At 44.8% G+C, this 24,569-nt stretch overlaps 1 long non-coding RNA gene and 1 pseudogene across 2 annotated transcripts; one reads left to right on the top strand and one right to left on the bottom strand.

The window, feature by feature from the left end:
- Nucleotides 1-8,378: 8,378 nt before the first annotated feature.
- On the bottom strand, nucleotides 8,379-23,375 carry LOC122462958. Of its 2 annotated transcripts, none has more exons than XR_006285866.1 (3): nucleotides 23,127-23,375; nucleotides 22,679-22,752; nucleotides 8,379-8,849 (listed from the first exon to the last, which is right to left on the bottom strand). It is a non-coding gene; the product is annotated as an uncharacterized LOC122462958 (long non-coding RNA). The 2 variants fall into 2 exon arrangements; XR_006285867.1 differs by lacking the exon at nucleotides 8,379-8,849 and adding an exon at nucleotides 21,332-22,333.
- Nucleotides 17,964-19,594, top strand: LOC119567798 (annotated as a pseudogene).
- Nucleotides 23,376-24,569: the final 1,194 nt, after the last annotated feature.

Below are 24,569 nucleotides of genomic sequence, written 5' to 3'. Positions count from 1 at the left end.
CCGTATCCTGCTGCTTACCTTTCTTCCCTGTGTCAGGATCCTGAACTCAACCAATTCATGGTCACTGCCTCCCAAATTCCCATCCACTATTGCTTCCCCCACTAATTCTTCCCATTTTGTGAGCAGCAGGTCAAGAAAAGCTCCCCCCGCCCACCCCCCCACCCCCCCCCCCCGTAGTTGGCTCCTCTAGCACTTGCACCAGGAAATTGTCCCCTACGTTTTCCAAAAACTTCCTGGATTGTCTATGCACCGCTGTATTGCTCTCCCAGCAGATATCAGGAAAATTAAAGTCACCGATGAGAACCAGGGCGTGCGATCTAGTAGCTTCTGCGAGTTGCCGGAAGAAAGCCTCATCCACCTCATCCCCCTGGTCCGGTGGTCTATAGCAGACTCCCACCACTACATCATTCTTGTTGCTCACACTTCTAAACTTAATCCATAGACACTCAGGTTTTTCTGCAGTTTCGTACCGGAGCTCTGAGCAGTCATACTGCTCCCTTACGTACAGTGCTACTCCCCCACCTTTTCTGCCCTGCCTGTCCTTCCTGAACAGTTTATAACCATCCATGACAGTACTCCAGTCATGTGAGTTATCCCACCAAGTCTCTGTTATTCCAATCACGTCATAATTCCTTGACATCACCAGGACCTCCAGTTCTCCCTGCTTGTTTCCAAGGCTTTGTGCATTTGTATATAAGCACTTGAGATAACCTGCTGATCACCCCTCATTCTCAGTATGAGGCAGGAGCCCTCCCCTCACAGACGTTCCTGCCTGGGTTCAGCCACTACTACCCCAGCCGTGTTGTTTGACTCCTTCAATGGAGGTGGAGGCAACACAGAAGCAGGTTTTGGGGACGAGGAAGATGATGATGAGGAGGTTGTAGATAGCTCACAGCAAGCAAGTGGAGAAACCTGTTTTCCCAATAGCCAGGAACTGTTTCTCATCCTGGACCTGGAGCCAGTACCCCCCGAACACACCCAAGGCTGCCTCCCGGACCCGCCAGGTGGAGAAGGGACCTCTGGTGAGTGTACCTTTTAAAATACTATATACGGTTTAAAAGCAAGCATGTTTAATAATTAATTTGCCCTGGCATTTGCAGCTTTCCTGGATGTACTCCCAAAGCCTTTGCAAAAGGTTTCTGGGGAGGGCAGCCTTATTCCGTCCACCATGGTAGGACACTTTACCACTCCAGACCAGTAGCACATAGTCGGGAATCATTGTAGAACAAAACATTGCAGCGTATGTTTGCTGGCATTCAAACAACATCCGTTCTTTATCTCTCCATGTTATCCTCAGGAGAGTGATATCATTCATGGTCACTTGGTTGAAATAGGGTGCTTTTCTTAAGAGGACATTCAGAGGTGCCCTTTCCTGCTGGGCTGTTTGCCTGTGGCTGAACAGAAATGTTCCCCACTGTTAGCCACGGGGAGGGGGGAGGGTTGAGGTGGTAGCCACGCGGTGGGAGGAGGCAAAATGCGACCTTGTAACGAAAGCACGTGTGCTATGTATGTAATGTTAACAGCAAGGTTTACCGTGAAAGAGTGTAGCCATTGTTCTATAAAATGTGTCTTTTTAAATACCACTGTCCCTTTATTTTCACCACCAGTTGCATGTGTTTCAAGGACCACAAGTTCTTCTCCTTCCCAGAGGCTAGTGAAGATTAGAAGGTGAAAAAAACGCACTCGTGATGAAATGTTCTCTGAGTTCATGCTGCCCTCCAACACTGACATAGCACAGACAAATGCGTGGAGGCAGAAAATGTCAGAGTGCAGGAAAGCACAAAATGATTGGGAGGGGAGGTGGTGGGCTGAAGAGAGGGCTGAAGCTGAAAGGTGGCAGCAGCATGGTGAGAGGAGGCAGGATTCAATGCTGAGGCTGCTGGAGGATCAAACTAATATGCTCCAGCATATGGCTGAGCTGCAGGAAAGGCAGCTAGAACGCAGACCGCCGCTACAGCCCCTGTATAACCAACCGCCCTCTTCCCCAAGTTCCATAGCCTCCTCACCCAGATGCCCAAGAACGTGGTTGGGGGACCTCCGGCCAACCAGCCACTCCACCCCAGAGGATTGCCCAAGCAACAGAAGGCTGGCATTCAATAAGTTTTAAAGTTTTAAACTTTTAAAGTGCTGTGTGGCCTTGTCCTTCTCTCCTCCCCCACCCCTCCTGGGCTACCGTGGCAGTTATCCCCCTATTTGTGTGATGAATTAATAAAGAATGCATGAATGTGAAGCAACAATAACTTTATTGCCTCTGCAAGTGGTGATCGAAGGGAGGAGGAGAGGGTGGTTAGCTTACAGGGAAGTAGAGTGAACCAAGGGGTGGGGGGGTTTCATCAAGGAGAAACAAACAGAACTGTCACACCGTAGCCTGGCCAGTCATGAAACTGGTTTTCAAAGCTTCTCTGATGTGCACCACGCCCTCCTGTGTTCCTTTAACTGCCCTGGTGTCTGGCTGCATGTAACCAGCGGCCAGACGATTTGCCTCAACTTCCCACCCCACCATAAACATCTCCCCCTTACTCTCACAGATATTGTGGAGCGCACAGCAAGCAGTAATAACAGTGGGAATATTGGTTTCGCTGAGGTCTAACTGAGTCAGTAAACTGCGCCAGCGCGCTTTTAAACGTCCAAATGCACATTCTACCACCATTCTGCACTTGCTCAGCCTGTAGTTGAACAGCTCCTGACTACTGTCCAGGCTGCCTGTGTACGGCTTCATGAGCCATGGCATTAAGGGGTAGGCTGGGTCCCCAAGGATAACTATAGGCATTTCAACATCCCCAATGGTTATTTTCTGGTCTGGGAAGAAAGTCCCTTCCTGCAGCTTTTGAAACAGACCAGAAGATGCAAGCGTCATGTACCTTTCCTTGCCATCCCACGTTGATGTTGGTGAAATGTCCCTTGTGATCCACCAGTGCTTGCAGCACTATTGAAAAATACCCCTTGCAGTTTATGTACTCTCCGGCTTGGTGCTCCGGTGCCAAGATAGGGATATGGGTTCTGTCTATGGCCCCACCACAGTTAGGGAATCCCATTGCAGCAAAGCCATCCACTATGACCTGCACATTTCCCAAGGTCACTACCCTTGATATCAGCAGATCTTTGATTGCGTGGGCTACTTGCATCACAGCAGCCCCCACAGTAGATTTGTCCACTCCAAATTGATTCCCGACTCACCGGTACCTGTCTGGCGTTGCAAGCTTCCACAGGGCTATCGCCACTCGCTTCTCAACTGTGAGGGCTGCTCTCATCTTGGTATTCATGAGCTTCAGGGCAGGGAAAGCAAGTCACAAAGTTCCATGAAAGTGCCCTTACACATATGAAAGTTTCACAGCCACTGGGAATTGTCCCAGACCTGCAAGACTATGCGGTCCCACTAGTCTGTGTTTGTTTCCCAGGCCCAGAATCAGCGTTCCACTACATGAACCTGCCCCATTAGCACCATGATGCCCACATTGCCAGGGCCCGTGCTTTGAGAGAAGTTTGTGTCCATGTCCTCATCACTCTCGTCATCGCGCTGAGGTCTCCTACTCACACGGTTTTGCTTTGCCAGGTTCTGGTGCTGCATATACTGCTGGATAATACGCATGGTGTTTAATGTGCTCCTAATTGCCAAAGTGATCTGAGCAGGCTCCATGCTTGCCGTGGCATGGCGTCCACACAGAAAAAAGGCACAGAACGATTGTCTGCCATTGCTCTGACGGAGGGAGGGGCGACTGACGACATGGCTTACAGGGTTGGGTTACAGGGAATTAAAATCAACAAAGGAGGTGGCTTTACATCAAGGAGAAACAAAAACAACTGTCACACAGAATGGCCCCCTCAAGGATTGAACTCAAAACCCTGGGTTTAGCAGGCCAATGCTCAACCCACTAAGCTATCCCTCCTTCTGGTATTTTGGGCAGGACTGAATCTCCATTAAAGTTTTCAAGGTGCCCCGACAGACCTCACCAAAATGATTGTCGGCCATTGATTTCACAGACGGAGGGAGGAGCAAATGCATACAAAACAAATCTGATCTATTTCTTGTTTTGATCCACTCCATCTATCTTTTACATCTTTGGCTAGCAGCAGATGGTGCAGTAGGACTGCATGCCATCCACATCTCCTGGCTGCTCACCATAAGATGGTACAATAGGACTGCCTGCAGGACTAAAGAGAATGACCTGGTCGAGTCACTCCCAATTTATTCCCTGCGCCCATGTCTGCCTAGGTGCTCCTGACCAACCTTACCGAGGTGGCCAGGAGCACCTTGGACATGATGACGATGGTTTTCAGGCCTATTGCACCATCTGCTGCCACAAGGCAATGGGTTGCTGCTGCTGTGTAGCAATGCAGTACTGCGTCTGCCAGCACTCAGGAGACATAAGGTGACAGTGAGCTGAGCAGGCTTCATGCTTGATGTGGTATGGCGTCTGCACAGGTAACTCAGGAAAAAGGGTGCGAAACGATTGTCTGCCATTGCTTTCACGGAGGGAGAAAGAGAAGGAGGGAGGCCCTGATGACATGTACCCAGAACCACCAGCGACAATGTTTTTTGCCCCATCAGGCATTGCAGTCTCAACCCAGAATTCCAATGGCTGGCGGAGGCTGCGGGAACTGTGGGATAGCTACCCACAGTGAAATACTCCAGAAGCTGACGCTAGCCTCGGTACTGTGGAAGCACTCCGCCGAGTTAATGCACTTAGAGCATTTTGTGTGGGGGGACGCACAATCTACTATATCAAAATAATTTCTAAAAAACTGACTTCTATAAATTCGACCTAATTTCGTAGGGTAGACATACCCCTGAGAGGCACATTCCATGCTCAGCTGAGACGGAAATAGGACTTTGCCCTGAAGGATAAACGACTGATTGTCACTGTGCAATGGGATTTTCAAAGGAGTTCAAAGCAATTAAACATGCAATTCTCATTGTGATAGAGTGGAATGTAAATGCCTGATTCCCACAGACTCTTTCGAAAATCGCACCCATAATGATTATCCTCCTTATGCTAATCTGAGACTAGTCTGGCAAAGATAATAATACCTTTTACTTTTATACCTCTTTACATCTTCAAATCACTGTCCAGTCATAAGCTATTTTATTCTACTACAGGTTGAAAAGAACTCCCTTTGTAGCCATGACTTCAATGTTGTTTGGAACAACATTGATGCTTTTCAACTGCCCCTCTGTAGTAAATAATTAACCATTATCAATCCTCTGCTATATGAGGAGAAATTAGGTCAGAGGAGTAAAGTATCTTGCTTAGGGATGCATTGGAAGTCAGGGGCAAAACTCGGAACTGAGACCAAGATCTCCTGCCTTCTAATACCCTAAATTCCACAATGACAGGTTTCAGAGTAGCATCCGTGTTAGTCTGTATCCGCAAAAAGAAAAGGAGGACTTGTGGCACCTTAGAGACTAGCAAATTTATTTCAGCATAAGTTTCGTGAGCTACAGCTAAGTTCATTGGATTCATCTGATGAAGTGAGCTGTCGCTCACGAAAGCTTATGCTCAAATAAATTTGTTAGTCTCTAAGGTGCCACAAGTAATCCTTTCCTAAGCTCCATAGTTACAGAGGGCCTGATCCAATGAGAGAGGAGGTCGAAGGTATTCTTTCCATTCACTCTAGTACGCTTGGGAAGAAATTCATGGTGCTTTTTCACCTGTAGATTTCAAACCATTTTACTAAGGTGGGTGAGTAGTATTATTTCATTTATTTACAGATGGGGAAACTGAGGCACAGACAGTTAATCTGACTTTCACACAGTAAATCAGTGACAGAGCTGGGACAAACTCCAACTCCTTATTTCCCATCTACCAGACCAGGCTACAGCTGAGATTTCAAAAGCTACCTAAGGGATTATGGGGCAAATTCTTAAAGGCTTGTAGGTGCATAGTGGAATTTTTCAAAGCAACTAGGTGTCTAATATCCATTGCAATCAAGGATTTTTAGGTGCCCAGATGCTTCTAAAAATCTCATTAGGTGCCTAAATACTTTTAAAAATCTAGTTCTTAAACAAACAGATGCCCATGAAAATGAATGAGGAGTGGGCATCCATGTGGCATTTGTGGCTATGGAAACCTAAGTCTACCTCTAAGAGAAATATCCAATCCATTTTTACATTCTTTTCTAAGTGACTGAATAAATTACAGCAGCAGCGAGTTCCACAGATCTATCATATAGCTATTTTCTCTTATGCATTCAAGAGTTGAAAAAGATGAGTGAAATGTAGAAAGTGAGAAAGTAAGTGAGAGAGAAGGAAGTATGTTACAGATGTACCAAATCCTCACTGGGAAACCTATTCCTTCCAACCAGATAAGGCCCAGTAGGTCACATTACCAAGTATACAAAAAATAAGTCTTAATACAAGTGGTTTAAAGTATATTTCTGGGATGGTCTATCTCTCTCTCTCTCTCTCTTTAGTGGACCTAGCTTATTAGCTTTTGCTGACAGAACTAGTCAGAACAGACCCCCTTCACACATTATCTTCTCTCCTTAGAATGAGGCGTTCTTGGATTCTGAGGGAAAACATGCATTGCGAGCTGGGGTGCCGTATTTTTTCCTCCAGCTATAAATCAAACATTTAAAGGTTTCATACACAAAATCTTCCTACTTATTACATAAATTTCTATATTGATTAGAATCTCATTGCATTACCATTTTATCATCACCCTGCTGTCTTTTCCCCTTAACTGCTTCCTTTATGTATGGCAACTCAACAGGTCCTAGACATAAGACTAATTTATGTTCCTCAGAAGTGATCTTGGGATTTGGTCTCAACAGAATTTCACTGTCTTCTCAAGAATGTGCCAACCCCCTGGCTTAGTGAGGATGGTGTCCTTGTTTAAAGAAGAGCACTGGAAGTTAGGAGACCTTGGTTCTGTGTCTCCATTGACTTGCTGATGGACCACTGTGAAATTGTTTAAGTTCTTTGTTCCTCAGTTTCTCCATTTGTAAAAGACTAAAGGCCAGATTTCTCAAGGTATTTAGATGCCTATTGAAATTTTCAGAAGCACCTAGGAACCTAAAACTTATTGATTTATGTGGGTGTTAAGTGCCTATGTACTTTTAATAATCCCACTAGCTGGCTAAATACTTTTAAAAATCTGTCCCTAAGTGGCTGCCCAAAGTTAGGCAACTACGTCCACATTTAGGCAACCTAATAGGTGGTCTAAGATACAGAAGTATAAAGCACCAGAGGCTGAAGACATTCAGACGTCTGAGGATAGGCAGAAAGGCACCTAGTGGGAATTTCAGAAGTACCTACGCAGGTTAAGCACATAACTCCAATTGAATTCAATGGGGTTTAGGGGCCAAGGCCTTTGAAAATCCCACTAGACACCTAATAATCTTTGAAAATCTGGTTCTAAGACACTTTGGTGCTTTTGAAAAATGTACCTCTAGTCTACACAAAAAGTTGTACTGACAAAATGAAAGGTGTGATTTTATACCAATTTAGCTAGAAGAGTGCAACTTTGTGTGTGGATATTATATTAGTTTAAACCTCATGTATATCTATTTTCAGATGCAAACTGAACTGATATAACCAGTTTTCAACCTAAGAGTCCACAAAGGCACAAAAGTTGCAGTGGACTAAATAAACATATTGAAGTTAAGTTGCTGTGTCTTCTCTGTATAGACAAGCCCTAGGGCCAGATTTTTAAAAGTATTTAGGCACCTAGTGGAATTTTCAAACCTTCTAGTTGCCTAACATCCATTGAAATCAATGTTTTAGGTACCTAGGTGCTTTTCAAAATCCCACAAGGTGCCTAAACACCTCAACTAATCTGGCCCTAAATCACTTTTGAAAATAGGATTGACAGCTAATTTTCAAGTGCAGCTAAGTGACTAAAGAGCCAATGAGACTTAAGCTCCTAAGTCACCTAGGTGCTTTAGGAAATTTTACCCTAAGGCTCCCTAGTGTGCTTGAATGTCGTACAGTTTGAATTCTAGGGACTTCAATGGAAGTTAGACACCAAGGTGCTTCTGAAGATCCTGCTAGGCACCTGTTTGTCTCTTTAGCACCTTTATACCTTTGAGGATCTCAGCCCTACTGCTTAGCTATCCAGTTCCACCGGGCTGTCATTGTGCTCATGAAATCCTGAACTGCTCAGAGTATTTGCCATCCACATGGGTGTGAAAATTACTGAGCAATATCAGGCATCATCCTGGTAAATACAATGGGAATTTGCTGGGCTAAGGACTGAATAAAATTTAAGTCAGGGGTAAAATAATTGCTGAAATTATGCACCTGATCTCCCTTCCCCTTCCAGAGATTTAGGCTGGGATTTTCAAAGGCGACTAAAGGAGTTAGGTTTCCAACTCCAATTTAAATTAATGAGATTTGGGCACCTAAATTCCTTTAGGCACATTTGAAAACACCAGTCCACTTTGGCATGGACTTAATTGAGGCAGAACTGGCCCCTAAAGCAGAAGCTACTCCCCATAATAGTGTAATACATGTGAGAAGAGAATCAGGATCTGTGACTTTATGGCCCTCAGCTCCATGAGAGATTCATGATAACATCGCTAGGCTTGGCAGCATGGACACCCCATTCTAAATGATAGGTCAGAGCTCCTAAATGTAAATGAGCTGCAAAGATGAGAGCATGTGTGTTTGTGGCTAGAACAGAGAAATTGTGACTTGTTCCAGTTCAGAGCCAGTGGGCAGATTCCGTACGCATGAGGGTGAAAATCATCCTGTGCAGAGAAGTACTTACCTTACACCTAACCCTCACAGTATCACTTGAGGAGGTCTTCAGTAGTGCACTGGCTGAATTCGGTTCCTCATCTCAGCATGAGACACAGGACCAAAGACATAGGTTGATAGAAATCTACAGCTGATATAGTGAGTTGATGACCTGTATGATATGAATTAGTAAGTCTTTGTCCACATTGTGGTGGAGAAATGTCAACATTGCATTTGTCACCATTTTGCACCCTGTTGTTGGAGTCTAAGGAAAGCATCTGTAACAGTGACCAGTGCCTGGTGTTGGAAGAGTCCTACACGTGGGTCTAGTCTGGTGAATAAATGTGGACAGGCCAGGGTAATACTTATGCTAAGCTAACTGGCTTCAGCCAAGTCTTTGCTTGACATGAGTGTTGCTTGCGAACTTCGTCCGTGTGTAGAGACTTCTTTAAAGAATGCTTATAGCGGCTGGGTAAGACACAGGTGTTTTGTACTGTGTTGAAGGACATAGATAAAAGGAAGTTAATCAGTACAATACATAAAAAGTATTGCCAAAAAGTCCCTGTATTGTGAAAAACAAAAAAGTCCCTATATTGAGTGGTACGATCCAAGTAAATAAACCAATTGGAATAGGGACACAATGACATGAAAGTAGCCTGGACAGAAAAAGTTTTGTAAACTGAAGCCTGCACATGTATAGACTATGGGTTAGAAAAGACACAATGCTTAATGTTGATTGGACGGTCAGATAATGTGTAAAGGTATAAATATGCTAGAGTGTAAGGGAATAGTCAGACCCTCGTAGGAAAAATCGACAGTGACTATGCCCCCAAGAGAAGGTAATTGGGCAATATCTTTTTCTGTATATCGGTCATTAATTGCTTTTATGGTAATTGTAACGTGCAGGGCCTTGCATTTGGTTCAAAGAAAGGTTTGAATGAATAAACGTGACTGTCTCAGTCTCGAGTGTATGGTAATCCTCACCAAATGCTCGTCCTTCAGAAAGAGCTGTAAGAGGCCACATGCAGAAGCAGTTATGGGAACAGCCTGCCCATACTGGAAGTTTCTTCTGTTAGTACAAGCAAATGTGAACAAGAACAAATGTAATGCATGATAGCAACTGAGAGCTAAACAGAATGTTCAGCCACCCATGGGATCATAAACTGTTCCTCAGAAAGTAGCTCATGTGTGACTTTTTCACATGACCTCAGAAAGGATGTAAACATTCTGTGGAGAACTAATCATAAGGGAGTTTGCAAATCTACAAAATAACTTTTCCTCTCCCAAAGACCTTGTATTTCCCATCAATATCTGAAGCAACCACCTAACTTGATCTGAGTTTAGAAAATTATTTTAACTTTGTTAAAAGGGTATTATCTAGACCATCCCTGACAGTGTTTGTCTAACCTGCTCTTAAAAATCTCCAAAGATAGGGATTCCACAACTTCCCTAGATAATTTATTCCAGTGCTTAATTATTCTGACAATTAGGAAGTTTTTCCTAATGTCCAACCTAAACTGCCCTTGTTGCAATTTAAGCCAGTTACTTCTTGTTCTATCTTCACAGGTTAATGAGAATAATTTACCTCCCTCCTCCTTGTAACAACCTTTCATGTACTTGAAAACTGTTATCATGTCCCACCTCAGTCTTCTCGTCTCCAGACTAAACAAGCCCTTTCCCTCCTTCCTCCCCCGCCCCCATCTTCCCTCATAGGTCATGTTTTCTAGATCTTTAATCATTTTTGTTGTTCTTCTCTGGACTTTCTCCAATTTGTCCACATCTTTCCTGAAATGTGGTGCCCAGAACTGGACACAATAAGCCAGTTGAGGCCTAATCAGCGCGGAATAGAGCAGAAGAATTACTTCTTGTGTCTTGCTTACAACACTCCTGCTAAAACATCCCAGAATGATGTTTGCTTTTTGTTTTGAAACAGTGTTACACTATTGACTCATGTTTAGCTTGTGATCCACTATGGCCCCAAGATCCCTTTCCACAGTACTCCTCCCTGGGCAGTCATTTCCCATTGTGTATATGTGCAACTGATTGTTCCTTCCTAAGTGGAGTACTTTGCATTTGTCTTCACAGAATTTCATCCTGTTTACTGCAGACCATTTCTCCAGTTTGTCCAGATCATTTTGAACTTTAATCCTATCCTATCTATCTAATCAATCTTCTTCTTAGTGTCCAACTTGGTTCTGAGTGCTTACAGTTCACTACCTTACAAACGAGGTATTTTTTAAAGGAATTCAATATTTTTAACATAATTTACTGTGAAAGGCATACAGTTCCCTGAAAGCCAATAAAGTCTCGTTGGCACAAGGAAAGGACATTATGAGCTAAAAGAGGAGGAAAGTCTTGAAAAGATTAAGTCTACCATTCAGCTCAGATGAGTCATAGAATCATAGAATCATAGAATATCAGGGTTGGAAGGGACCTCAGGAGGTCATCTAGTCCAACCCCCTGCTCAAAGCAGGACCAATCCCCAATCAAATCATCCCAGCCAAGGCTTTGTCAAGCCTGACCTTAAAAACTTCCAAGGAAGGAGATTCTACCACCTCCCAAGGTAACGCATTCCAGTGTTTCACCACACTCCTAGTGAAAAAGTTTTTCCTAATATCCAACCTAAACCTCCCCCACTGCAACTTCAGACCATTACTCCTTGTCCTGTCCTCTTCTACCACTGAGAATAGTCTAGAACCATCCTCTCTGGAACCACCTCTCAGGTAGTTGAAAGCAGCTATCAAATCCCCCCTCATTCTTCTCTTCTGCAGACTAAACAATCCCAGTTCCCTCAGCCTCTCCTCATAAGTCATGTGTTCCAGACCCCTAATCATTTTTGTTGCCCTTCGCTGGACTCTCTCCAATTTATCCACATCCTTCTTGTAGCGTGGGGCCCAAAACTGGACACAGTACTCCAGATGAGGCCTCACCAATGTCGAATAGAGGGGAACGATCACATCCCTCGATCTGCTCGCTATGCCCCTACTTATAAATCCCAAAATGCGATTGGCCTTCTTGGCAACAAGGGCACACTGCTGACTCATATCCAGCTTCTCGTCCACTGTAACCCCTAGGTCCTTTTCCACAGAACTGCTGCCTAGCCATTCGGTCCCTAGTCTGTAGCTGTGCATTGGGTTCTTCCGTCCTAAGTGCAGGACCCTGCACTTATCCTTATTGAACCTCATCAGATTTCTTTTGGCCCAATCCTCCAATTTGTCTAGGTCCCTCTGTATCCTATCCCTGCCCTCCAGCGTATCTACCACTCCTCCCAGTTTAGTATCATCCGCAAATTTGCTGAGAGTGCAATCCACACCATCCTCCAGATCATTTATGAAGATATTGAACAAAACCGGCCCCAGGACCGACCCCTGGGGCACTCTACTTGACACCGGCTGCCAACTAGACATGGAGCCATTGATCACTACCCTTTGAGCCCGACAATCTAGCCAACTTTCTACCCACCTTATAGTCCATTCATCCAGCCCATACTTCTTTAACTTGCTGACAAGAATACTGTGGGAGACCGTGTCAAAAGCTTTGCTAAAGTCAAGAAACAATACATCCACTGCTTTCCCTTCATCCACAGAATCAGTAATCTCATCACAGAAGGCTATTAGATTAGTCAGGTATGACCGACCCTTGGTGAATCCATGCTGACTGTTCCTGATCACTTTCCTCTTGTGTAAGTGCTTCAGGATTGATTCCTTGAGGACCTGCTCCATGATTTTTCCGGGGACTGAGGTGAGGCTGACTGGCCTGTAGTTCCCAGGATCCTCCTTCTTCCCTTTTTTAAAGATTGGCACTACATTAGCCTTTTTCCAGTCATCTGGGACTTCCCCCGTTCGCCATGAGTTTTCAAAGATAATGGCCAATGGCTCTGCAATCACATCCGCCAATTCCTTTAGCACTCTCGGATGCAACTCGTCCTGCCCCATGGACTTGTGCATGTCCAGCTTTTCTAAATAGTCCCTAACCACCTCTTTCTCCACAGAGGGCTGGCCATCTACTCCCCATGCTGTGATGCCCAGCGCAGCAGTCTGGGAGCTGTCCTCGTTAGTGAAGACAGAGGCAAAAAAAGCATTGAGTACATTAGCTTTTTCCACATCCTCTGTCACTAGGTTGCCTCCCTCATTCAGTAAGGGGCCCACACTTTCCTTGGCTTTCTTCTTGTTGCCAACATACCTGAAGAAACCCTTCTTGTTACTCTTGACATCTCTTGCTAGCTGCAGCTCCAGGTGCGATTTGGCCCTCCTGATTTCATTCCTACATGCCCGAGCAATATTTTTATACTCTTCCCTGGTCGTATGTCCAACCTTCCACTTCTTGTAAGCTTCTTTTTTATGTTTAAGATCCGCTAGGATTTCACTGTTAAGCCAAGCTGGTCTCCTGCCATATTTACTATTCTTTCGACTCATCGGGATGGTTTGTCCCTGTAACCTCAACAGGGATTCCTTGAAATACAGCCAGCTCTCCTGAACTCCTTTCCCCTTCATGTTAGTCCCCCAGGGGATCCTACCCATCCACTCCCTGAGGGAGTCGAAGTCTGCTTTCCTGAAGTCCAGGGTCCGTATCGTGCTGCTTACCTTTCTTCCCTGCGTCAGGATCCTGAATTCAACCAACTCATGGTCACTGCCTCCCAGATTCCCGTCCACTTTTGCTTCCCCCACTAATTCTTCCCTGTTTGTGAGCAGCAGGTCAAGAAAAGCTCCCCCACTAGTTGGCTCGTCTAGCACTTGCACCAGGAAATTGTCCCCTATGCTTTCCAAAAACTTCCTGGATTGTCTATGCACCGCTGTATTGCTCTCCCAGCAAATATCAGGAAAATTAAAGTCACCCATGAGAACCAGGGCGTGCGATCTAGTAGCTTCTGCGAGTTGCCGGAAGAAAGCCTCATCCACCTCATCCCCCTGGTCCGGTGGTCTAATGCAGACTCCCACCACTACATCATTCTTGTTGCTCACACTTCTAAACTTAATCCATAGACACTCAGGTTTTTCTGCAGTTTCGTACCGGAGCTCTGAGCAGTCATACTGCTCCCTTACATACAGTGCTACTCCCCCACCTTTTCTGCCCTGCCTGTCCTTCCTGAACAGTTTATAACCATCCATGACAGTACTCCAGTCATGTGAGTTATCCCACCAAGTCTCTGTTATTGCAATCACGTCATAATTCCTTGACCTCACCAGGACCTCCAGTTCTCCCTGCTTGTTTCTAAGGCTTTGTGCATTTGTATATAAGCACTTGAGATAACCTGCTGATCGCCCCTCCTTCTCAGTATGAGGCAGGAGCCCGCCCCTCACAGACGTTCCTGCCTGTGTTTCCTCCCGGTATCCCGCTTTCCCACTTACCTCAGGGCTTTGGTCTCCCTCCCCCGGTGAACCTAGTTTAAAGCCCTCCTCACTAGGTTAGCCAGCCTGCTGGCAAAGATGCTCTTCCCTCTCTTCGTAAGATGGAGCCCGTCTCTGCCCAGCACTCCTCCTTCATGGAACACCATCCCATGGTCAAAGAATCCAAAGCCTTCTCTCCGACACCACCTGCGTAGCCATTCGTTGACTTCCACGATCCGACGGTCCCTGCCCCGTCCTTTTCCTTCCACGGGGAGGATGGACGAGAACACCACTTGCGCCTCAAACTCCTTTATCCTTCTTCCCAGAGCCACGTAGTCCGCAGTGATCCACTCAAGGTCATTCTTGGCAGTATCATTGGTGCCCACGTGGAGAAGCAGGAAGGGGTAGTGATCCGAGGGCTTGTTGAGTCTCGGCAGTCTCTCCGTCACATCACGAATCTTAGCCCCTGGCAAGCAGCAGACTTCTCGGTTTTCCCGAGTCCTTCTTTTTATGGAGAAAATAGAATATCACGGCTGTTTTCATCATTTTCATCAAGATAAAGGGCAGGCAAGTAGATTTTGTCAATCAGGTGTTTTAACTGTTCTGGAAATTTTGCTAGGTTCAGCTCTTTCCATCAGTGGAGACTGAATACAAAGAGCCAGATCCTCAGTCTAATAATCATAGCTCCATTGACAGGTCTGCTGAGAGAAATTTGGAGGCCCGTTAAATTATGTTTTCCCCCTCCCATTTCACCCTAAATAGATAGTTTTGCAGGGGCACTGACCTCAGGACCTCAGTACAGTTGTTCCATCTTACCTCTCTCATCAGCCCTGTCTATTGATAATTCACACCCGCTGAAGGTTTGCCCAGTGAGAAGATTTGCTGAATGATGAGTTGCAGTAAGTTCCACTTCTTAAAATGTTTAAAAATTTTACTTATTTTCCTCACTTTACTCATGTGAGTGGAACCTTTGACTTCAAAGGAATCATTCATGTGAGTAAATTCATGCATTTTTATTTTATATATGTCTATATATGCAAGTTTATTTATGTATTAACTGTTTGCAGAATCAGGGCATTAGATGTTATTTACAGGATATTATTCATAACAAAATAAATGGCTTATATTGAAGAGGGAGAAAATATAATTGTTGATTGCCCATGTTGATTAGACTTTGATACAAAATATTTAAGGCTGGGATTTTCAAAGGAGCCTGAGGGAGTTAAGCACCCAACTCCATTACATTTCATAACTCCCTTAGGATCCTTTGCCAATTCAAATCGAAATAGGGAAGGGGACTAAATTTAGGTTATAAATTAACCTGACATTGTAACTTTAATGAAAACTCAGAACACCCAAAACAAGCAATCAAACAAAAATTCAGAACATTCACTGTAAAAGTCATTGATAGATTTCAAGTTAGGGACAACTTTTTCAAAAGTAGCTTCTAATTCTGAATGCCTCAGATTTGACACCTCAGGATTAATCCATCTGTGAAGGAAACTTTTGGCCAGCACTGGGAACCTGATTTTTTTTTCTGAAGGTGTTTTTGAAACTCGGCATATTACAGTTTTGCTGTATTTGTGGGGCTTGTGGTCTGTTGCTTAGCACAGGTGTCTAGGAATGAGGTACCTGGATTCTGTGCCGAGCTCTTTTAGGGATGCATAGAATAGCTGTTGTATCAAAGGAACAGGAATCAGTACACTTGGGTTCTATTCCCATTCTTTGAGGGGAGTTAGGATCGTGGCTGGAGCAGAGCGGGGGCTGAGAATCAGGGCTCCTGGGTTCTATTAACGGTTCTAGTTGAGAAGTATGTTCTATTGACTAAACGGGGAGAAGAATTGCAGACTCCTGGCACAACTGGTCAAAAATATTTGGAATTCACAGTTTTGATGAAATTCTTTATCAGAATTTAAAATTCTGATAAAAAAGGGATGCATTTTTTGTGATTTTTTTTTTTTTAGGAAAATTGCTTCCTTTGTTCTTTGTTCCTCTCTGGCCCTGAGCTTTGCTGTAATTGGCTCATTGCATGACCTTGCACACCTCAGTATCAACTGGTCAAAGGAGGTTGCAACTGACTCATTTTCAACCACCAAAAATGAATGCTGGTTTATAGATGTAAATGGTTATTTATGCTCCAAAATTGAGTAGCTGTCCTCTGAACTGTAACTTTGTATTACATCCCCACTCCAACTTGGGACTTCAGCAGGCTTAGAACCTGAGACTTTCTGCACAAAAAGAATTAAATGTCCTCTTGCATTGTAGGAAGGAAATTGACAGGTACAAATCTCATGTGTTCAGTATTGACCTAAGTCCGCTCCCACTGACTCAATGACAAAAATCCTATTGACTTCCTTCCTCGGGAGCAGAAATAGGCCTATACTGAGAACTTTTGAAAAGCTCACCCTATTTAGCAGGGATTTTCAAAAGAGACGATGGGATTTTGTTCACTTCTAAAGGAATCTCAGATTGTGCTGAATGCCTAACACCCATAGGTCTCATTTGAAACTGATTTGGCTCCTGAATCCTGAATAATTTACAGGAAAAATGTTGTTTCTTCTGTGGAAATTTTTCAGGGTTTTATCAAAAGGACAACCCCCTACCTCCACCCCAGAAAATAACTTTTTATTTGAAAATTTTCAATTTAAAACAACAAAAATATAAATTAAAATAAAATCAATCTTGGGCTTTAGATGCTGACCGTGGAAAAAACATGTTTCACTGACAAAAACTAAAAATTGTGTTTTTCAAGAAACACCTGAAAATGGAATTTCTATCATGAAAGTTTCTTTTTGGTCCAAAAGCCACTTTCCACTGGAAAAAAAGTTTCCACAGGAAAATTTAGGACAAGCTTAAATTCACCCTGTGAGCAGGAAGGCTCCAGCAATGTACTAGCAATAGGATATTTTCAGCCTTAAACCATTATTTCCTGCTGTCAAGGTTCCTCCCCCACTCTGAACTCTAGGGTACAGATGTGGGGACCTGCATGAAAACCTCCTAAGCTTACTTTTACCAGCTTAGGTTAAAACTTCTCCAAGGTACAAATTAATTTTATCTTTTGTCCTTGGAATATCCACTGTCACCACCAAACTCTAACTGGGTTTACCGGGAAACGTAGTTTGGACATGTCTTTCCCCCTGAAATCCTCCCAACCCTTGCACCCCACTTCCTGGGAAAGGTTTGGTAAAAATCCTCACCAATTTGCATAGGTGACCACAGACCCAAACTCTTGGATCTGAGAACAATGAAAAAGCATTCAGTTTTCTTACAAGAAGACTTTTAATAGAAATAGAAGTAAATAGAGGTAAAGGAATCACCCCTGTAAAATCAGGATGGTAGATACCTTACAGGGTAATTAGATTCAAAACACAGAGAATCCCTCTACGCAAAACCTTAAGTTACAAAAAAGACACACAGACAGAAATAGTCATTCTATTCAGCACAATTCTTTTCTCAGCCATTTAAAGAAATCATAATCTAATGCATACCTAGCTAGATTACTTACTAAAAGTTCTAAGACTCCATTCCTGGTCTATCCCCGGCAAAAGCAGCATACCAACAGACACAGACCCTTTGTTTCTCTCCCTCCTCCCAGCTTTTGAAAGTATCTTGTCTCCTCATTGGTCATTTTGGTCAGGTGCCAGCGAGGTTACGTTTAGCTTCTTAACCCTTTACAGGTGAGAGGATTTTTTCCTCTGTCCAGGAGGGATTTTAAAGGGGTTTACCCTTCCCTTTATATTTATGACACCTGCCTCTTTTAATTATCTGCTCTTTCTGTGCATCAAAATCATCTGCATCCCACAAAGCCACAGTTGTGTTTAACCAGTTTAATTTCATGTCTTCATTTGTTTTGGCAGGTAAAACAGCTGACCGCACTCGAAAAGGGCTATCACACCATTGTGAAGGAATTTATTCTACTGGGATTCCCTGGGACCCAATATTTGCAGATCTCGCTCTTTGTGCTCTTCCTTGTCATGTACATCCTATCAGTAACAGGAAATGTGGCGATCATAGTCCTAGTGGCAACCAGCCGTCACCTTTGCACCCCAATGTACTTCCTTCTCTGCAATTTCTCCTTCCTGAAGGTATGGTAGACCACAGCTTGTATCCCAAAGACGCTTGCCAACCTTGTGTCCCAAAGCAAATCCATCTTCTTTGTCAACTGTGTCCTACGGATGTATTTTGTTTTCTCCCTAGGATGCACAGAGATTTTCTCTTGGCTGTCATGGCCTACGACTGCTATTTGGCTATATGCTATCCTTTGCTCTATAGCTCCATCATGAACAGCACCTTGACTGCTCAGCTGGCTGTTGGTTCTTGGTTGTGTGGTTTCCTGGCTATTTCTGTCCCAGCATTTCTGATCACCAGGTTGTCCTTCTATGCCATAGTATCATCCATCACTTTTTTGGGGACATAGCACCGTGGATAGTTCTGTCCTGCACAGATACCTACCTTATTGATCCGGTGGCCTTTATCATCTCCTTCATCATCATCCTGGGCTCCTGTGTCATAACCCTGCTCTCCTACATTTACATCATCTCCACTGTACTGACAATCCCATCAGATAAGGAATGGAGAAGGGCCTTTTTAACTTGCTCTTCCCATCTCACAATTGTGATTATCTGGTACGGTTCGACCATTTTCTCACATGTCAACCCTTCCATGCAGAACTCACTGGAATTGACCAAAATAGTCACCGTCTTGAATACTATTGTCACACCCCTGTTGAACCCTTTCATCTACACACTGAGGAACCCAGAGGTAAAAGAAGCCCTGAGACATGTATTCAGGGAAGTGATGTTTTTCAAAATGTCCTGGAGGTCATTGGCTGTCACAGAAAATGTGATGAAAGAAAAATGAGTTTGAACATGGAAGATATACCAAAGTTGATAGGGTACTGTGACGATGTGACACAGCAGGGAGGGGGGAGTGTTGACCTGGGAATGTGCCCTGGGGACGGGAGACCTGAGAGCCTGTCACCTGAGCCAGGAGGGGGATGGGGAGGTAACACCTCTGCCCAGGAATGTGGACGGAGGCTGCAGCAGGGAACCTGCTGGGTGGGTTTAGTTTCAGTTTGGGGCTGGGTGGAGGAACACAGGGAACCCCAGGGCTGGGGTCTAAGCTCCCTGCTCCCCCAGAAGGACTTGACTGAGGGGTCCTGGGTGTACCCACAAGCTCTGTTTTGGACTGTGTTCCTGTTGTCCAATAAACCTTCTGTTTTACTGGCTGGCTGAGAGTCTCAGTGAATCCCAGGAAGAGGGGTGCAGGGCCTGGACTCCCCCATACTCCGTGACAGGTACTGAAAAAACAACAACAATCCCTGAGGGCCAGAAGTCTAAAGGTAATTAGATGCCTAACTTCAATGGAAATCAATGTGAGTTAGGTGACTAAATACCTTTAACAATCTGGTCCTTAGTGTCTCACATCCTTGAACATTTACAGCCAGATTGTTAAATGTATTTAGGTGCCTAATGGGATTGTCTATCAGTTTTAAGGGCCTAGATGCTTTTTAAAACCCCACTAAATACCTTTCAAAATCCAGCCCTTATGGATTACTATCCTCTTACTTTGTATTTAATTTAAAATGAAACAAATTCCACATGTGCCAATTATTTATTTATATTAAAGCATGGCCTGTGGAGAGGATAGAGATATCAATAGGCTTGGCAGAATTCAATTTTTATTTTTTATAATTTTGACAGAGAATGTCAAGGTTTATTTGTGAGCATTTTTTAAAAAAAAATATTGTCTATTTGTATTTTCACACTTGTGGGAAATTACTGTGGCGTGTCAGACAACAAGGTGGGTCAGAGAATAATTATTTAAAGACAATTGGTTTTTTGAAATGTTTGAACTTTATAATGATTAAAACTCAAATTGTCAATGTCAGAAGACAAAATATACACAATATATTCCTAAATCAAACTCCAAGAAGTTCTGAAGCAGCATGTTTCTTACTTTGCTTCTCTGTACATTTCTATTTGTATTGATGGAACCTTTTATTTTGGTCGGTTGACGGTCTGAATGGCGCAACTGGCATCTACCGACATTTACTGATAAAAATTTAACCCTTCCAAACCGAGGTAAGATAAACCCACAGGAACCTCAAATCAAGACCCCAGTGGATTTTGAAGAGGATTCAGAATAAAGTTCCAGTTCTAGTTCCAGACTGGGTAAAAACCCAGATGGGTATTTTTGTAGCCTTCTTTTTTCCTTTGTTTTTAGTACACGGGCATTCCAAAATTTTGGAAAGATTGATTTCAGGAGGATTCCGCCGGATTGGACTGAAAATATGTGAGAATAGCTTGCAAAATTTTGATGATGTCAAAACTGAATCCGGAATCTTAGTCCTGATTGACCTTTAAAATCAGACGCAAGTCATAATGTAATACCTTGGCTCAATACAAGAGATGTACTTCCCGTTGTTGGTTACTACAATAGCCTTCAACTTCGTCACGTCTAGAGAAGTTAATTTTTTTCCCTCCAGTGCTAGAGGCCTGTGTTTTCTGTGCTGAAATTTCCCAGGTCATGGGATGAATCCCCAATTTACAATAAGCCTAGATCTAATCAGGATTTGAATTCACCTGTTGCCTGCTCTATCCACTTTTACTAAGAGTTCCTCATTGTCTTGTGTTATCTCCTCCTTCTATGGCGACGTATATCTAGTGGTGCTTGTGGAAGTGGCTGAGAGAAAATAAGACACCTAACTTCTTTCCAAAACTTAAGGTTTGAGAAATTTCACAGAACATCTCCTTTAATTTTCCAAATGCCTTTGCACTTTCTGAGTTCATTCATTGCGAATACAAATATCAAAAAGAGAAGAACCAGAGGTGTCCTCATTGTACCTTCAACCTGACTGGGGCCATGACGCACTGGGATCCTCAAAAGAAATGAAATATTGGAAGACCACGGAGGTTGGGAGAATTTTTTTGGGGAAAAAAATCATTATTGCTAAATCCAAGCATTGAAAAATCATGAATCAGGGCCCCCCAAATCATGAGATTGGCTTTAAATAGTAAATGTTGGGTTCTTTTGATTTGCTCTCTGGTTTTTGAGTCTGTAGGGCGCACTTCATGTTTTTTATGGTTTTCTCTGTAACCATGGTGGTGGCAAGAGGACTGGACTGCAACTAGGAGAATGAAGTGAGCTGTAGCTCACGAAAGCTGATGCTCAAATAAATTTGTTAGTCTCTAAGGTGCCACAAGTACTCCTTTTCTTAGTTCTATTCCTGGCTCTGCCATTGGCTTGGGGGGTGACTTTGGGGAAGTAATGGCTTCTCTCAGTGCCTCAGTTTCCACATCTGTAAAATGGGGATAATGATACTCACCTCCTTTATATAGTGCTTTGTGATCTATGGATGAAAAGAACTACCGAAGAGAGAGACATAATGATTATTTAAAAGAAAATATGAAAGCTGATCTGTTGATTCAAGCAGTTGAGACTTGAAGAAAAACAACAAATATTGTGAGACAGACATTAAAAATCCTAAGAAGATCCTAGCCCCACTGACGTCAACTACAGAACTTAATTTCAGTGGGGCCAGGATTTCACCCTACATTGTCCAGAATTTTATCTTAACCCAACATTCAAACCCTTTGAGGCTTGCCTGCTATCTCGGGCCAGACCTTCAACTGCCAATTTACAGTAGATTAGCATCCAGTCTACCAAATGTACTTAAAACAGATGGATGTGCTATGTACAATTAATATCGCTTCATAAAATAACATGGAACTGGTTAAGATTTTGTGCAATCTGATTTACCTAATATTCACATAAAGATCATTGTAAGCGGTCACTCACTGATTCACATAAGCAGTGTCCATGTTTCCATTGAATCTTGAGCCTATTGAGTTTCATGAGTGTAAATTCTAACGTTTCCATGCACTCACAGGTGTTAGAATAGTGAAGTGCCTCCGAAATGTGGTGCTTTTGTGGATAGCTATCACTTTGGGCCTGGTGGAGGCTGTTTTCAAAATGTTAAAGGTTATGAAAGTGGTATGTCCAAGGAAGATTATGTCCACAAATCGTTCTCAACCAATTTAGTTTATTCTGTGAATTCTACTTTTGTGAGACACTATGCACTTGATCAGTCTGGATTTATTTATTGTTGGAATACCTAGATAGTACAAGAAATTAGATTAGATAGATAGATGTGTATGGGGACACAGAGAGAGATAATTTTTGTTAACTGTGATCTCCATACAGTTAATACACCTTCATTTCCCCTGATACTTGAATAGAATTTTACTGGTAGCTTTGGTTTCTCTTCACAAACATGGATGTTTCAAATGGAATTTCTAGATTGTGCTTCACTGGACCATAGGAGCACCTGAAACAATTCAGGAAATATCATTTGATGGTTCACAAGGATAAAAGAATAATTCAAGTTACTGATTTCACAACGTACTCAACTCAGTGTACAGCGATAGCAAGACATAGACACACAGCAATTAATGTGAATGAGGGACCTGATCACCTCATACGATATGATTTTTATTGTGCGCTTTTTGTCTAATATGCAATATAAATCCCAGGCTCATGGTTTGAGGATCTGAGTATTTAAATTAAAGACTTATTTATCCTTCCTATGGAGTGATTATCAAGTTGGGATACAAGCTTGGGTACTGATGTTACACAGGGGCACTGGACCAAATTCACATCTGGTGTAACTCACTTGACTTCAGAGAATTTGCCCTAGTGTCTCACAGGAACAGAGTGGGTGGACAAAAATCTCCTTCAACATGAGCTCTATATAAATACAAAAGAGGGATACACATTACACTTTAAAGTAAGAGGACTGCAGTTACAGTGTAGTTACAGTGCAATGGCCCTCTGAGCTGAGCGGTGACTGCGCCTACGGCTGTGACTTCCTCTGCCTCTGCCTCCATCAGAGGGGAAGGGCCCATCCCCCTCCCTGCACCCAGACAGGACTGGTGGCTGAGCTGAGAACCCAGCTCCCACCCCAGAGCAACCAGCTCAGGATGGCATGAACTCTCCTTCTGCTTGTGCTGGGTAAGTGACCTCCCTCCATCCGCATCCCTCTGTCTGTCTGTCTGGAGATCCCCCGCCCAGCATCCCTCCATCCCTCTGCACTCCCCCCCCCCCCCCCCGGGAGCTCTCACCTCTTCTCTTCTCTTCTCTTCTCTTCCAGCCTCTCTCCAGATTCTCCCCAGGCCGATGTCCCCCGCAGGTAACGACATCTTCTCTCCTTGCTGAGATGCTCGCAGCGAGGGTGAGGGGGTATCAGGGAGTGGGGGGTGGGGAGCCCCCTCCTCTCACACTGTGATGTTTGGAATTGCAAGGAAGGGGGGATCCCTGGGTGCCCCCCGTGTCATCCCCTGGGTGGGTCAGGCTGTCCCGTTCACAGGTGCCTCCTATGAACCTGCCCTAGCAGCAGCAGCAGCTACAGTCCAGAGCCCCTTCCATGGGGGTGGAAGAGCGACCCCAGCTGACGCCTACTTGTGGGGTCCATTTGGTGGGTCCCAGCTCAGGCCATAGGGGGGAAGATGCCCCCATCCCCCTGGGCACTACCTCATTGGCAGCCTCAGCAGAGAGAGCGAGGTCTGGGGGGGACATGGAGACTGACCTCCCACCTCCCCATTACAATGAGTCCCCCCAGGCCAGAGGCCCATGGGTGTGGGGCTGTGTGTGGAGGGGGAGCCTCTCTCTGCCCAGTTCTGGGCTCCCACCCACAGAGGACTCAGGGCCGGGGGGGACAGATCCAGCACCATCCAGCGGGACATTAAAAGCAGGATCTGCAGAGACCGCAGAGGAAACGCGGTGGGTGGAAAATTCCCCCCTCCCTTCCCCACATCCGGCCGAGCTTCCTCATGTCTCTCGGATGCCTTCTCGCTACTGAAAGGCAGGTGTGACGGTCGACTGACGGGTTCTCGCCCCTCTTCCACCACTGCCCCCTGGATGGAGAGTGTGGGATGAATACCCTGATGGGAAAGCGGTATCTTGGAGTTGAAACATTTGCATCCACAATCCTCCCCGCTTTTTGCACCATAAAGGGGCAGGAAGGAGCAAGGGGCAGTTTGGAGACCCCCCTCCCCAGCCCCAGTTCAATGGGGGGACATGGCAGGATGTGTGGAGCGAAGAGTTTGCAGACAGTCCCTGGCTCCCGGGTCGCGGGGCTGGGGCGGCCAAGTGTGCAGACAGTCCCTGCTTTATAGAAGCTGGGGACGGGGAGCCGGCAGATGCTCCCTGGCTGGGTTGGGTGGGGCGGGGGGGGTGAGGCGTTTGCAGACGCTCCCTGGCTGGGTTGGGTGGGGGGTGAGGTGTTTGCAGACGCTCCCTGGCGGGGCTCACGGGGACACTTTCCCTCCCAGCCTGGTTCAGGGCTTCCCTGCTCAGAGACCGAGCGAGAAGGTACCGGGGGCGCGGATCGGGCCCCAGGAGAGCCCCCTCCCCTGGGGAGCCTGCCCCCCCGGCCCCAGCCCCCCCCCCTTCCCCTCCGTGTCCAGGGCCCCCCACCCCCTGGTCTGGGCCCATCCCCCGACTCAGGGCTTCGCCCCTGCAGAGTTTCCCCGCCCTGGCTGTGGGGCCCTGCGTGCCGGGGCGGG

This window comes from Chelonia mydas, chromosome 14, assembly GCF_015237465.2.
Source record: "Chelonia mydas isolate rCheMyd1 chromosome 14, rCheMyd1.pri.v2, whole genome shotgun sequence".
Classification (NCBI taxonomy): Eukaryota; Metazoa; Chordata; order Testudines; family Cheloniidae; genus Chelonia; species Chelonia mydas.
Note: the sequence above shows the minus strand (reverse complement) of the source record. Positions and strands in the feature narration are given on the sequence as shown.